Source organism: Papilio xuthus, unplaced genomic scaffold (genome assembly GCF_000836235.2).
Source record: "Papilio xuthus unplaced genomic scaffold, Pxut_1.1 DF827542.1, whole genome shotgun sequence".
NCBI classification, from domain to species: domain Eukaryota; kingdom Metazoa; phylum Arthropoda; class Insecta; order Lepidoptera; family Papilionidae; genus Papilio; species Papilio xuthus.
Window position 1 is genome coordinate 4,610,031 of NW_013531107.1, and position 14,530 is coordinate 4,624,560.

The window sequence follows — 14,530 nt, forward strand, 5'->3', positions numbered from 1 at the left end:
GTATTTGAGCAGGGTGAATGTATCTATCATTTTGAGGACTTTTGTTGTACCGATATAATTGATTACTTTTGATGTACCTATATATTTGCATATCTTGTCTGTTACGATCTATATGACGCTGACTGTACGCGCAAAATAAAAAAAACTAAGTAGCCCTTATGTTTCCAGACTATGTTTTACATTCACTTCAAAGTTCTTCAATATCCGATACCTTCAAACAAACATCTATCCAAACATTCACATTTATAATATTAGTAAGATAGTAAGATGACAATATACAGCGCCATCTAGTTACAGTATATAAACACAAGTTAATGAAGTGCGTATTCAAATTACATTTCCGTAATAATCTCATTAAATCTTCGAAGCGGAACGATTTTAATTACTTTGGCTTGCCTTTATGTCGTCCTTGCCAGACTTCATCGAAGTTGCTACATTAGACTTGATGAAAATGTTTGATATATTTACCAAAGTTGTAATGAAAGTTTGGCAAAGATAACTTTATAAATACACATATCATACGATTAAGCAGTGAATAGTAATTAAAAGGTTATTAGTTACGACTTATACTAGGCTGTTGAAGTTCCTTACAGTTACTTCTATGTCTATAATTAGTTCGATTCCTCGCCAACCCTTCGAATTGCAACAGTCAGCGCCAAAACGAAGACCAAACGGGAAGAAAACACCACGGTTTATTTATATAGCCTCAACATAGATAGAGGTTAGTGTACAGTACGATACGGATCTTGTGGCACTTTTTTGACTTTGACAGGAGGTCGCTAGTGAGCTATAATAATTTAGTTTGACTTATGCCCACCAAGTCAAATATCCTTGTCGATCTATTGATTACTTTCTTTGTATTTTATTTATGACAAAAGGAAAATAGGTAATATTGTATGTAGGTTACATACTATTTTCATTGTAGACATACGCTAGGCTGGGCTTCGCATACGGATGCGTTCGCTTTCATGATCATCTCGCGTATGACTCCCAATGGAGGGACTCGTGGATGCGGCGTAGTATGCATAAACACAATGCTTTTCGTTTCAACGTTTTCAAATTTCACTATGGACATTCAAGTAATATTATATCTTTAAACACGAAAATTCCATACATGTTACAATAATAAAGTTAGTTCTTTGAATAAAATATCTTTCTAGCAATTGTGGTTATTATCGTTATATTTAATCCCACATTAACGTACCTTAAGCAATTCCACTGAGTCGAAATCGATTTGAATGTAACTATTGAATAGAACGACGACCCTGCAAATACTTATAAAATTTTACTGTAATAAAAATCGTAGCAACTACGTAGCATCGTAGAAGCGTAGTACAGTAGTAGATTTGTAACGCTTGAATATCCGTAAGGTTTCAGTGCCGGAACAGATATACGAAACATATTGTCGTCCCTCTCATTTCCTTCGACAAGACAGAATTAGAAATATAAGTATTTTTATGCGCAACTATCTGAAGTGATTGTTTTCAATCTGTTCGGAAATTCAGTTGGATAATATCTATCGTAATTTTGCTATAAATTTCAAACTTTAAATCGAACAACTTTGTAGTAGCAGTAGCGATAATGGAGTACCACTTTGAATTTTAATCGACCAAGTTTGAGTAAAGAAAATTTAAGTATTTTGTGGTTAAAAATACTTCGTATTTTTAAAATAAAATCATCATCAGTAGGGTACAATGCCGTTTTTTTAACCGAGAATTTCCGATCCCGAAACACCTTTACAAAACACTTATATCCATATTTATTCAAGAGTAAGGTTGAGATTATTTTTCTACAAAAGTGACAGTGGAACTGTACAGTTAGAGTAAAATGCAAGATGAACAAAAAAAAACGCACTGGCGTTGACATTATAATATAAAAACCGAATGTTTAGAAAGGTGGATGAATGGATGTTTGTCTGAAGGTATCCCCAGAAGAGCTGAACCGATCTCGCTGAAATTTGGCATACATATAGAACATATTTTGAAAGAACACATGTGCTACATATTAATTTTTTTTAATCCGCGCGGACGGAGTCTCGTTACGTCTAATATTTTACAAGTAAATGTGGATTGTTTTTTGTGAATTAAGTTTTCGTAATTCTTTTCTCTCTTACTTTATGATGTTAGGAAAAAATTAAATATTGTTTTTTATTACTTTTATAAAGAAAAACCATCAATAGATTACATTTAATCCAATCTCTGTATTTATTAGTCCATTAGTTGATGACAAATCGGCAGAACGGCTTAGTGACGCACTGTATGTATGTGTGTATGTACGTATATAGCGACTGCGTGTTGTAACAGATGGCCAATCAGATTAATGGAAACTGATTGATAGCTGTCCTACGTTTTAATATATCTAAATGTATGTAACATACATACATTAGATATAGGGGTAAATTCAGTAGAACTTATTGACTTATTTGAATTAAACACTGACTACTAACCCTTCGTTTCAGAAACCAGAAACTCTGTATAAAACATATCATCATCGCTATCATTCTTTGACAAAATAGAGATAACAATGTTTTAAATGGACTTTGGTTTCAGAAACCCACATTATACCACATAGACTTTTATTCATAAAAGCCACCATCGAAGCTAGAAATTTAACATTTTGAATTTAATTCGATTGTGAAAATTTTTCAAAGATCGCAGTAGATTGCAAAACAGCTGCTTGTCCTATACCAAAACATTAATTTACTGTTAGACGACTATTTTAAAAGTACACTACTTTAGGCAATTAACATTAGCTTAATCACTAACACATTTTGACGATATCAATTCAGTTTCATCCAAACTAATCCATTTAATATATTGAATACGTTATCTGATGGTATTCGATACCGTGTAACAATCGAGTGTTTGACGAGGGTACCGTGTTCCTTATGTGAGCTGATAGTTTTCGATATCGTTGGTTCAATGTTAACCAAGAAAACGTTAAATCTTATCCTTAAGGGTTAAGGATATTTATCGGAAATTATATATAAGCGCATCCTTGTAACATTCAACTAATTAATTTCGCTGAAACTTACGATGTTTTGTGTATTAGACACTATTCTAGAAATTTCAGAGTAAGATCGTGAGCGCAGGAGAAATATCCAAAGTTACTTTCTTACACATCAGCTACCTGCCAGTTAAAGGCTAGTTAAAATCGGTTCAGCCGATTCGGATTTCCGAAAACAAACTAATGCAAAAAATCATTTTCTCGATTTTTTTTTCGGTATTTACATAATGACACTCCAATTTTTTTTTAGTTGTATAGATAAGTACTTAAGTATTCGGAAAATAATTTTTTACGATGAAGGATTATGAAAAATAAGTTATCATGTTTCAATAACAGACCAATTTCGCCATTATATGTTACTGAAAAAAAAATAAACATTGCGGAAGTTTAGATTGATGTGTTAGATGGTTAGAAAGTATCACCGGAACGGCTCAACGGATCTTGATTAAATTTGTCACATATGTAGAACATACATAGGCTATTTTTATTTAAATCGACGTGGACGGAGTTGCGGGCCACAACTAGTTTACTATATAATTATATATGAATCTAAGTTTCTATCGCACTCTGTAGATGGCGTGTGTGACGAGGGTACAGCCATTATCACGTCGACAGCGGTCTATCAATAAGACCCATCAAGCTTTGCATCATTTCATATTCTACGGCAAGATCTTGTATCAAACATTTTGTTTTTTTTTTTATAATTTTATTTACCAATAGTAAGAATATAACTTTTACTACAAGGCTATTGAAATAATGACCTAATATATCATCATCAGCTCACTATACGTCCCCACCGAGGGGCTCGGAGCCTACCCTAAGTTAATGCTGATTAGGCCATAGTCAACCACGTTTTCCTTCACCGTAAGAACGTCGGATAAATGTACATATGTAAATCGGAAATCGAAAAACACATTGGTACATGTCGGGATTCGAACTCAGGACCTGCAGATTGCAAGTCAAGTGCTTAACCACTGAGCCACCGACCTAATATATACTTTATGATAATTACTTTGTCTGAGAAAATTTTTAAAAACCTTTATTATAAAATTGGAAATTGCCTGTCGAAGTTTTTTTGCACTACTTCTTTATTATATTCCTCGCTTCCTTTCATAAAACTTTCGTCATTTTATCGGTTTTTAAATGAGCGAACTTTCCCTTCGTCTAGGGTTATAGTTATCGATTTAGTTCGGAATAATATTTAGTCTGTAGTTTTATAAATATTGTACAAAGGCATATTTAATGTCACTATCTTTTTTTAATTTGAAATAACTAAGATATAATCAATTTATTCCGACAATTTCAGGGAGTATTTGCTAACTAATAAATAATACGCTACATATTGTTTGTTTTTGTCTCTTAAGCGAGGATACCACTACATATTTTTATAAAACTTTTATAGGTTTGCAGAAGCTATAGAGAATGATTATGCTTACGATATCTATAGTTTTAAAAACGACATGTAACTCTTTATATAGATTTTGGATTATATAATATCACTAAAGCTTTTTATAGTACAAGAACAATGGTGCAATTATTTGAGGTTAAATTGCTTTTAGAGGAAGCGAATTTAAACCCAGGTTTTATTACAAAAGGTACTTTCTTTACGATTGATCTGCTATTAAAGGATTAAATTCGTTCTTTACGTCAGAGTTAGTGCCTTAACCGTGCTCAATTGAGTTAAGTACGGGATTAACTTTCTCACTGCTTTATTTTGAAGTCGATCGCTCGTTTTAATCTCTAATAATTTAATACTGAACTCTAAATATTTTATGACATTCAACATAAAAATAACTATATTTTTTTTGCATTTTCACAAATATTCCAAGTAATTAATAAAAGAAACAAAATTATTTATAATCAACTAGCTGTCGTCCGCAACTTTGTTCGTGCATAATTATAAATAAACTTAATTGGCCCATGTTTTTTTTCAGGCTGTGTTGTTCATTAATGCCAAATTTCAGCGGGATCCGTTTAGCTGTTCTGGATATCTAATAACAAACATCCATCCATCCATACATCTAAACATTCACATTTATAATAGTAGCGAGATATAATTTTATATTTTTTTCACACAAATAGTAGAACACAAATATTTATTTCAGAATAAGGCTTAGTACCAACACAGGTAATCAAATTTATGTTACTACGAAGCATTGCTAAAGTGTAGTCTACATTAAGTGCGTGATTTGAACTCGTTTAATGTACGCAATAACAGTTTTCTTTAATTATATGTACTAAGCTTTATCTAGACCTCGATAAAATAACAGGACAAACTAGGTTAAAACGTTTTATAAGCGGCCTTAATATAGAACTTGTTACGAAAACAAGGTCTGTAATATTATAATTTATTTAATTAGATATGAAATATAAAATGTTCAAAAATATCTTCATATTTTGTTAAATATAGATAAATTTAATGTACATTTATTTTTAAAACGGCAACACTCAATTTCGGCGAAATATTACGTTTTCCTCTACAATTTAAACAGCGCGTAATTTCTCTCTAGAGATTGTGAACGTATGAATGGTTTACAGTTCTTTTCAGCCAGTATTATATTTATTTTAAAAGCTAATATTCTTTTTTATTTAATATCATGTTCACTTATTTATTCGTAAAGACGGATCAAAACTATTGCGTACTGAATCCATTTCATTTTTAATCAGAAAAATATATTAAATGATTCCTTCTAAATCAAAAATGACCACTCTAAAACCTTTAATAGTCTGTGATTACTAAAGTGAATAATAAAAACATAAGACGTAATCAGTATTTTTGTTAACTTTAATAAAATAAATCGTTAAAAACATTGGCTAATAATGATAAGAAAATCATTCAAAGATGTTCTTTTTCATTCAAAAATTTTATTTATTGCAATAATTCATCAAAGCATGCAAATTTTAACCCATCAATATTCATTAGGCGGGAAAACTTGATGACGGACCGTTTTTAATCAACTCACTCGCCCGTCTCGCCAATTTTAAAATTCGTTTGTCGGAAAGATATAAAGATAAGTTTTTATCATAAAAATATTTCATTGTTTCTTTGTACTGGGTAAACTTAAAATTAAACAGAGAGGATCTTCTATCAATATGGAAACATTGGCTATAATTTAAATAAACAGGCCGAGTTTAAAAAAAAAACATTTAAAGAAAAATGTCGTTTAATTATAAAATGATGTACATTTCAATTTCTTTGTTTAGTATTATAATTTAACCTCACATTAATTTAACATTATGTGTACAAATTCATAAATCTCATCAAGACAAAAAAAGTTCAAGAAATTACAGCTCAAAAAATTGCAAAATTCACTTGAAAAAAGCTTATGTTATATTTACTACTGTCGCGAACAATACGTGCCATTAAAAAGCCCACAACTTCTATCTAATAAACTTTTGATATGTAATATCTGTACAATACATTGAAACCAAAGTTTTATCGCCTTATTTTTGACATCTACGCTTTAAGAATGTCACAAAAGGTCGTAAGCGTCGCATGCATACAAATGACGTAGTTATGTAAATGCCGCTTTTGTAGTCGGAAGCGAGGATAACAAATTGCAATGTACTTCCAGGACTTGTTATTTATTTGATACAATAAAAACGAACTTGCTGGAAGTGAGTGTGCATTACATAAAACACGTTATCATCATCATCATCATCAGCTCACTATACGTCCCCACCGAGGGGCATAGTCAACCACGCCGGTCCAGTGCAGGTTGGTTGACTTCACACATATCTTTGAATCTCTTCTCAGATATGTGCAGGTTGCATCACGATGTTTTCGTTCACCATACATACATTATCATATCATACGTAAAATGGAACGTATGACTAAATAGAGATTAATTAAAAAATAGATTTTGTTTTATAAAGTAAGTTTAAAGGTATGCGTCCATTGTTCCGCGCCAGTCGCAACGCACGCACGGATCAAACGGACTTGCTTTGTCTTTCTATCATGGTGGATGATCATACTAAACGCAGTTGCGGGCCGTGCTTGCGATGCGTCCGGCGCGGACCAATGGATGCGTTCCTTAAAATAGCAGTGGAAACCATTAGATATACGCGTCTGGTGTTTGCAGTGAAAAAAATCTTTGCTATCCTATCAAAAATTAATTATTCAATATTTTCCAGAAGTTCAACCGACTTTACGTGGATTAAGTTTACGTAACCACATAAGTTTCGCAACTTAAACATTAAGTAAAAGTTTTGTAAGTTCTTAATTTCATAAAAGTTTAATTAACTCTTTTAAGACTTCCATACTATTGAGATTTTTTCACAATAATTAAGTTCAAGAGTACATTCTATCCTTTAAATTGTTAAATTATGTTGCTATTGTATAAATTAAGTTGTGTTAAATACTTCCATCTTATTTCTGTGTGAAACAAACGGGCTTTTAGAATGATAATAGTATAAGATCATTAAGTTGTTACAAAAGTACGGTACAATGTATCCCCATTATCCTGTCAAGCTAATGCATCTTAATGGGGCCTATATCTTGTTATTCTAAACAATTTTGTTACAACATGTGAACCTTATTTGTATTACATTAAAGACTAAAATGTCATTTCAGTATTATTTCTTCTCTTTGGTATGCTCCGTGAGTAAAGACTTTGATATTTCTTTGTGCGAAAAGTCAATATTTTACGTTTCAATGATACGTTATTTTGGGAAAGATGCTACAATTCACAAATGATTAATGACTGAATTGAGTTAGAAAAGTTTTAAGTAATAAATGTGACTATGATTGTGATTTAAAAGATCATTAAAAAAACTCGCCTGACTGACACATCGTCAAAATAAGTTCAGTCATATAGTAGGTCCACTGCCTCGCACAGCAGCGTTGTGGAATGGTCTGTCCTCGGCGGTATTTCCAAACCGCTACGACTTAGGGTTCTTCAAGAAGCGAGCTTATCACTATCTAAAAGACCGGCAACGCATCTGCGGTTCCTCTGGTATTGCTGATGTCCATGGGCGTCGTTGAACACCTCGGTTATCCCGCTGCTCATTTGCCCCTTCTGTTAAAAAAAAAAGTTTTAGGAATTGCAATGGAGCTTACTTGGCAGTCGGGTAAAAATGTATCACTGATCTGTACCAATATATTTTCTATGTCTTGTGTTTATCATAGTAATTGTAACCACTCATTTATATAAGGTAAAAGTGAAGTTGTCAGATAAAGTTGCTGTGATCCATTGTACTCGCTCGACGGCGCGCGGTCTGACGGAAAAGCGAGATTAATACATTTGTTCCACTTCAAGAAACACCAAGTACACAATTACTAATGCTCGGAGTTGTCTATTACATTTTAAACATATTGTACTTCTGATGGAGACCTGGATAAAATGATTATCTACTGTCATTCATCATTTATTCGTTTAATATGAATTACTAGTTGTCGCCCGTGACTCCGTCCGCGCGGAATTAAAAAAAACTTAATTAGTAGCCTATGTGTCCTTTCACTCTATTTTCTATATGTGTGCCAAATTGAGCTGTTCCGGAGATATCTTCAAACAAACATCCATCCGTCCATCTATCCATCCATCCACCCAAACATTCGCATTTATAATATTAGTAAGGTTTTAATCAATATCGACACAATCGTTCGAACTTTGCAGCACACGTTGCAGTTGAAACAATATTAATTCCTTCTGTGAATATACGGTGGTTTCAATTTAGCTGAATTTTCGACGTTCACTGAACAGAATTATCAATTTAATCACCTTACATTTCCGCGAAACGCCCGAATTTAACGTTTTGCTTTGATTTCGTTATTGCAAACCGCTTTATGGGCTTGTAATAGGAGATTTAACATCGTTAATTTGGTTCTTTATTGATTTTGCAATGATACTCGATTTTTCGATTTATTTCCTAGATATAATGATATAAATAAAGTAAGAAAGCAAATTTTTTTTTTAAGTTTTACGACTACAACTTTTGCTTTTACTCAAAAATAAAGTTAAAATCCTATGAAAGGACAGATAAACTCTATAGGTCATCTGTCAAAGATTTTATACGTCATTCTAGAGATTTTTTCCAAAAAAAAATGTATTCCATATTGACTGTGCCTCATTTAAAAAAACACAGCTAGAAAAGAAGCCATTTTTTATTATGAATAATTACATACTATCTTTAAATAATTATTTGGTAAATTTGACAAAAGTCGTTGTTGTAAGATAAAGAGTTTTTGTATATCTATAATATATTTGGTTACTCTTGATCATGTTAACATAGCAAAAGGCAGTTTTTCTCCCCATTGCCTGTCTCCCAAATGTCAGTACTTGTTATAAAGTTTACCCTTCAAGCTAGAAACTTTGTAGAACTAATTCTCGTAGTGCGTGTCAAACGTCGAAATGGTTTAACCTTTTTGTAAGACAAATAGTTGTTGTAACTAACACTTTGAAATGTTCAAACTAATGTTGCGGTAATGACTTCGGTGTAACTTTAAGCAATGAATACTTCATTGAATTTTAGAAGTTGTATTAAAAAGTATTTTATTTAACTATATAAATAAGTATTATATTTATTGTGAAGGAGATGATAGAATACGGATATAGGATAATTACTTTATTAATATTATAAATGCGATTTTTTAAAAAGATGGATGTTTGTTTGATGTTTTTTCCAGAGGTTCAACGGATCTCGATGAAATTCGAAATGGATATAGAACATAGTGTGAAAGGACACATAGGCTACTTTTTAAGATTTTTAATTCCGCGCGCACGGAGTCGCGTGCTACAGTTAGTATAATAAAAAGACAAACAGAAAACTTTGTATTCTCTGTGACAGGTTTTAGCAATAAACATTATCGGCTGATAGAGAAATATTTTTAGAGAGTTGAACACTTTTTACTTAACTATTTTGTTAAAGAAAGCTGTACTTTTTAAAAGCTATTTTATTTCATAAACAAAATACAAGTCGTAAAGCCAGTCTTAATGTGTTCAGATAAAAGCAAACTTTGTAACTCGCAGTAGTATTGCAGCGAGGCTTTATGTGTCGTGAAGACATACTCCTAGTTTAGATAACATTGTTGCATTCATGTCGTAACGCTTCTTAACATTGCTCGTATCATTTGTACTATGTCAATGTTTTAAAACGACTTTCGTACCACAAAGTTATATCTTATTTATATCCAGAACATAAAAGCGGATTTGGTACAGGAAAAGACATACAGAAAAAGGTCATTACCTTTTTCGGTTTTTTCATTTAAACGTTAAGCATTTGTAACCTTTTTACTTGCCTTATATCGTTATGGATTCACTTCGCTCATTTATCGAACTCAATAACTTCCTCGGTTGCCACCTTCTACAATTAAAGTAACATGGATATTAGGTGAAGTAGGTTACATTCTTTGGAACGCATTTTTTTATAGGAGAAGGGGGCAAACGGGTAATGATTTATTCTAAAACATTATTTTTAACCAATAACTACTATTTAACCCTTGTGGTTAATGTAATAGCATTTTTTTGTAACATATCAAACAGATATCAAATTATGCAATATGTAAATCTATTGTTTAGAACGCAATGTGGTGGGATACTCTGTTCATATTTATGTTTATTTGTTCATGAATTTAAAATGTACCCGCGACTGCGCTGCCGGCTGTTTCAATATAATTATGCAAATCCAAACTATTTGTAAGCATGTGATATGGACTGTATTGATTTCAGAATTAGTGATTATGTTTATGATGTCATTATTACACAGATGAATATCCTAGCAGACGTATATATAACTTTTATAACTGGTCCACCACACACCTCAGTTTTAATTGTACAGTTCCAGGGAAACTGACAACTGTACAGTTTAACTAACTGTTGCATTGCTGCCTATACACGTACATTCAGTTAAAATTGGGCAGATAATACTAAAGGTGTCGAGCCGGCTTAGTATTAGTCTACAATATATTAGAACTGTGGTAATTGTTGAAAAACTCGTAAACGATTGCCATGTCACTCATTCTCTTTAAAAACCAGAGAAAAAAGTATTGTACAGATGTTCCGGCTACGGAAATCCACGATAAACAATTATATTAAAAGTAAAAATCGTCTATGAACCTACAACCAAAGTCATGAGATGTAGATGTAGACCTCGCACTATACAATAACATATAAAGTAAGCAAATGCGCGTTGAATTAATTTAAAAATGCTTAATTTTTTCAGTTTAAGAATATTTCCTCTCCGGGGAATATTTTTATATTTCCAGGTATTGAAAATATGGAAATGTTAGAACTATCCAGGTCTCAAGACCCTTATAACGGGTGTTTGTTGTTTTACATTTCCGATAAAAATACTTCTTGTTCACACCTATTTCATAAATATTTATATCCACGTATCGAGTTTGCAAACTAGAGAATAGCCTCTTTGAGAGAAGAGTTTCGAATAAAAACCTTCGAACGCTGATACAAAGATCTTGGTTTTTATTCTTGAACCCCAGTTTTTTATTCTTGAATTTCATGATAAAATAGCTTGATATTACTCATTAAATAATTTTTTTGTACATTAAAATTTCTAACAAATAAAAAAATGCCCGGCAAGCAAAACCTTCCGATCAAAAAAAAATTCAAAATCGGAGCACCAGCGGCGGAGTTACGTGGTAACGCATATAAAAAATACAGACGAATTGATAACCTCCTTCTTTTTGAAGTCGGCTAAAAAGACAGAAGACGTAAGTACTATAGTTATAGTTAGTTATAGTTTTATATCATAGGTTTAAGAGTTTATTAACGAAGTGTCTGTTGTTTTCTTCCGATAAGTTAATTCCAAATAAATCTTGACAATTGATTTAAGGATACTAGTGTCAAATGTCAAATCCGTTGTATAAAATATAGCGTTTTCAGTACTATGCTATTTAATTAAAAACAATAATCCCTTTTAAACGATTCATGTTATTTTTAATCATAACAAAGATCTTTTTGATTAATGTGTTATATTTGAACGTTCAACTTCTTGCGCAAGTGTCAAAACTATTCTACGAGTATCTTTTGTGTAAAACTTTTGCGCGAACACAAAAGTCCATCAGGATAAAATTGCCCACAGCTGTTACTTAGAACCTTTGAAGAAATGTTTCTATTTTATGTCGTTACTTTCTTGTTCCCTATTATGTTATTAAATAAAATTCTTGGTATATGCAAGGTTATTTTTGCTTTATTTAAAGATTTAAATGTGTTGTTATGTTAATAACTAAACTCTTACAAACAAACAAATAACTTTATCGATATGTGTTTGAATACTAATATGTAGTGAATCAAGAACTTTCTTATTTTTTGAAACCGGTTTTATTTTATTCGATTATAGATTTCGATTCGTTTATTCGATTTATATAATATTATACTAATTTTTAGCTCTCTGCTCAATGCAGCTACTATCCGTAACTACCATTTTTTTGGTAAATATATACTTTTATTGCCGTAAATATTTATATACTTTTTTCTCTGGGTTCAAGAGCTAAAGTAATAATAGGGACATGGAAATATTATAAAGCGAAACAAAAGACGAAGACTTTTATTATAAGTAATTTAATATCATCCATCACTCACACAGAGTTCGCTCGACTGACTTACTGGCTTACCGCACAATGTTTCCTTGTTATTTCTCCTTTAAATAATTATCTTACCTTTTGTTAGATTTATTATGGTTCTTTATTATTTAAAATATTATATGTAGAGAACAAACAACGACCGATATGTTGAAAATTATGTTTCCGGTGCTGAAGCAGCTGTACAAAAAGATTTTATGAATAACGCAATATAGGTTAACGTCCATAAAGTATTCATAAACTGGGATAAATTTCTTAAATCTATTATTTCCATAAAAGAAACTCTTAAAATGTTTTAAAAAATACACACGAAATATAAACGGAAATTTAAATAAAGACATACTTTGGTTCCAAAGACTTTTAGTCTATTTTTTCGAGTCCAGAAATAAAACATTCATTGTGTCGCCGCAGGGTGAAAGCAAAGGATGGTCTCTCTAAATACCACGTACAAAGCGAGGTCAACTCGCGCCTCACAAAGGGACGTCTTTATCCCGAATACGTTTGTAAGAGCCTCGAGATTTTTGTCAAAAACATGTTACTTCCTTTTATATAAAATGTTTATTTTAGTCCTATCGATTTATATTATGTCTTATTTTTTTTAAAACAATTATATTAAATACTTCATTCTTCATAACATTACTATTGCTAATAAAAACCTCATCATCTCCCTACATTTTTAACCTCTTTCAAGAAGGAGGATGTTCTCAATTCATCTGTATGTCTTTTTTTCCTATAGATCTTCGACACATAATTATATTCTTCTCTTATTTCATTTTAAATCACTACTTAGTTACACATAACTCCGTTATCATTAATATTACTATGTGTTTAAATACCCAAAAACCATGTACCTTAAGTATTATTTAATCCATCTCAACAATTTCAAACTATATAACTAATTCGCAGGCGAAGTTATATAGTTCTTATATACAAAAGGATGCTTTGTTGGCTCCCTTAGCTAATGTCAGTTGGAGCGATAACAATGCTGCGTTCGTTCGCAGAACGCGATGTTGAAACTTTGCAGGAAGCTTTCGAATGGAAATGAAAGCGCTGCCAGAGTGTCTGGAAATTAATATACAACAATGAAAGTATTGTGTTGCAGTGTGAAATATAAAATGAATGCTAAATTAATGCAACAAGCTTTTATTTCTTTTTTAATTTTTTGTTAACAAAATTATATACGTAACTTAATAAATCAATCATCAATGTTTATTGTTAATCATTGAAACTTACTATTAAATTAACATTAATTGAATGTGATATATATTATAAATATTTAAATTCTTTTTTACCTAATTATTTTATTGCAGTATTAATATGTTGAATACATCAAATAAATCTAATAATAAAAATATATAGTCTTTCATCAAACTAAAAATAAAAATAAATAATCAAAAAGTCAGCAATTGGAAAATAGATTGATAATATTAAACATTTTTGGATTAATCGTGGGTTTCCGAAAACAAAATCCCTGTTTAAAACATATTGATATCTCTGTTTTGTCAAAGACAATGACTGGAATGCTGATATGTTTCATATAGGGAATTTAGTCTCAGAAACCAACGGTAAAAATGAGTAGGATATTGTAGTGAAATATGTTGCAAATTGTGTGTTATTTAAAGAAGATTTTATATTTTTATTCAGTTTTAATATAAGAATAGAAGAGAAAAATAAATAACTCGAGGTTGATCTTACATCAGACTACTTCACCTTTGTGACACAATATGACTTGACCTTAATCCGTGACTTACTTTTCCTGCCCTCTGGCGGTGAAACAAATGAATGTTTTATCTCCGTACACTTTGAAATAAAGATTTTACCGTGAAATTCCACTACCGAAACATTTAGGTTATTGCGTTCTATTTTTAAAAAGTGACTGAAGTGGATGTCAACTGTTTTTATACAAGTATTTTGACAGTGGAAACACGCAGCAATTAATATTTTATTTTAATTGGAAGCGTCAATAGCCCAATGGTTAAGAGTACGGAT

General features: G+C 31.5%; 1 protein-coding gene across 2 annotated transcripts in view; it reads left to right on the forward strand.

Annotated features, from left to right (window-relative positions):
• LOC106118838 (thrombospondin type-1 domain-containing protein 7A) overlaps window positions 1–14,530 on the forward strand; it is a 63,876-nt gene that overhangs the window by 18,226 nt on the left and 31,120 nt on the right. The window lies entirely within an intron of this gene.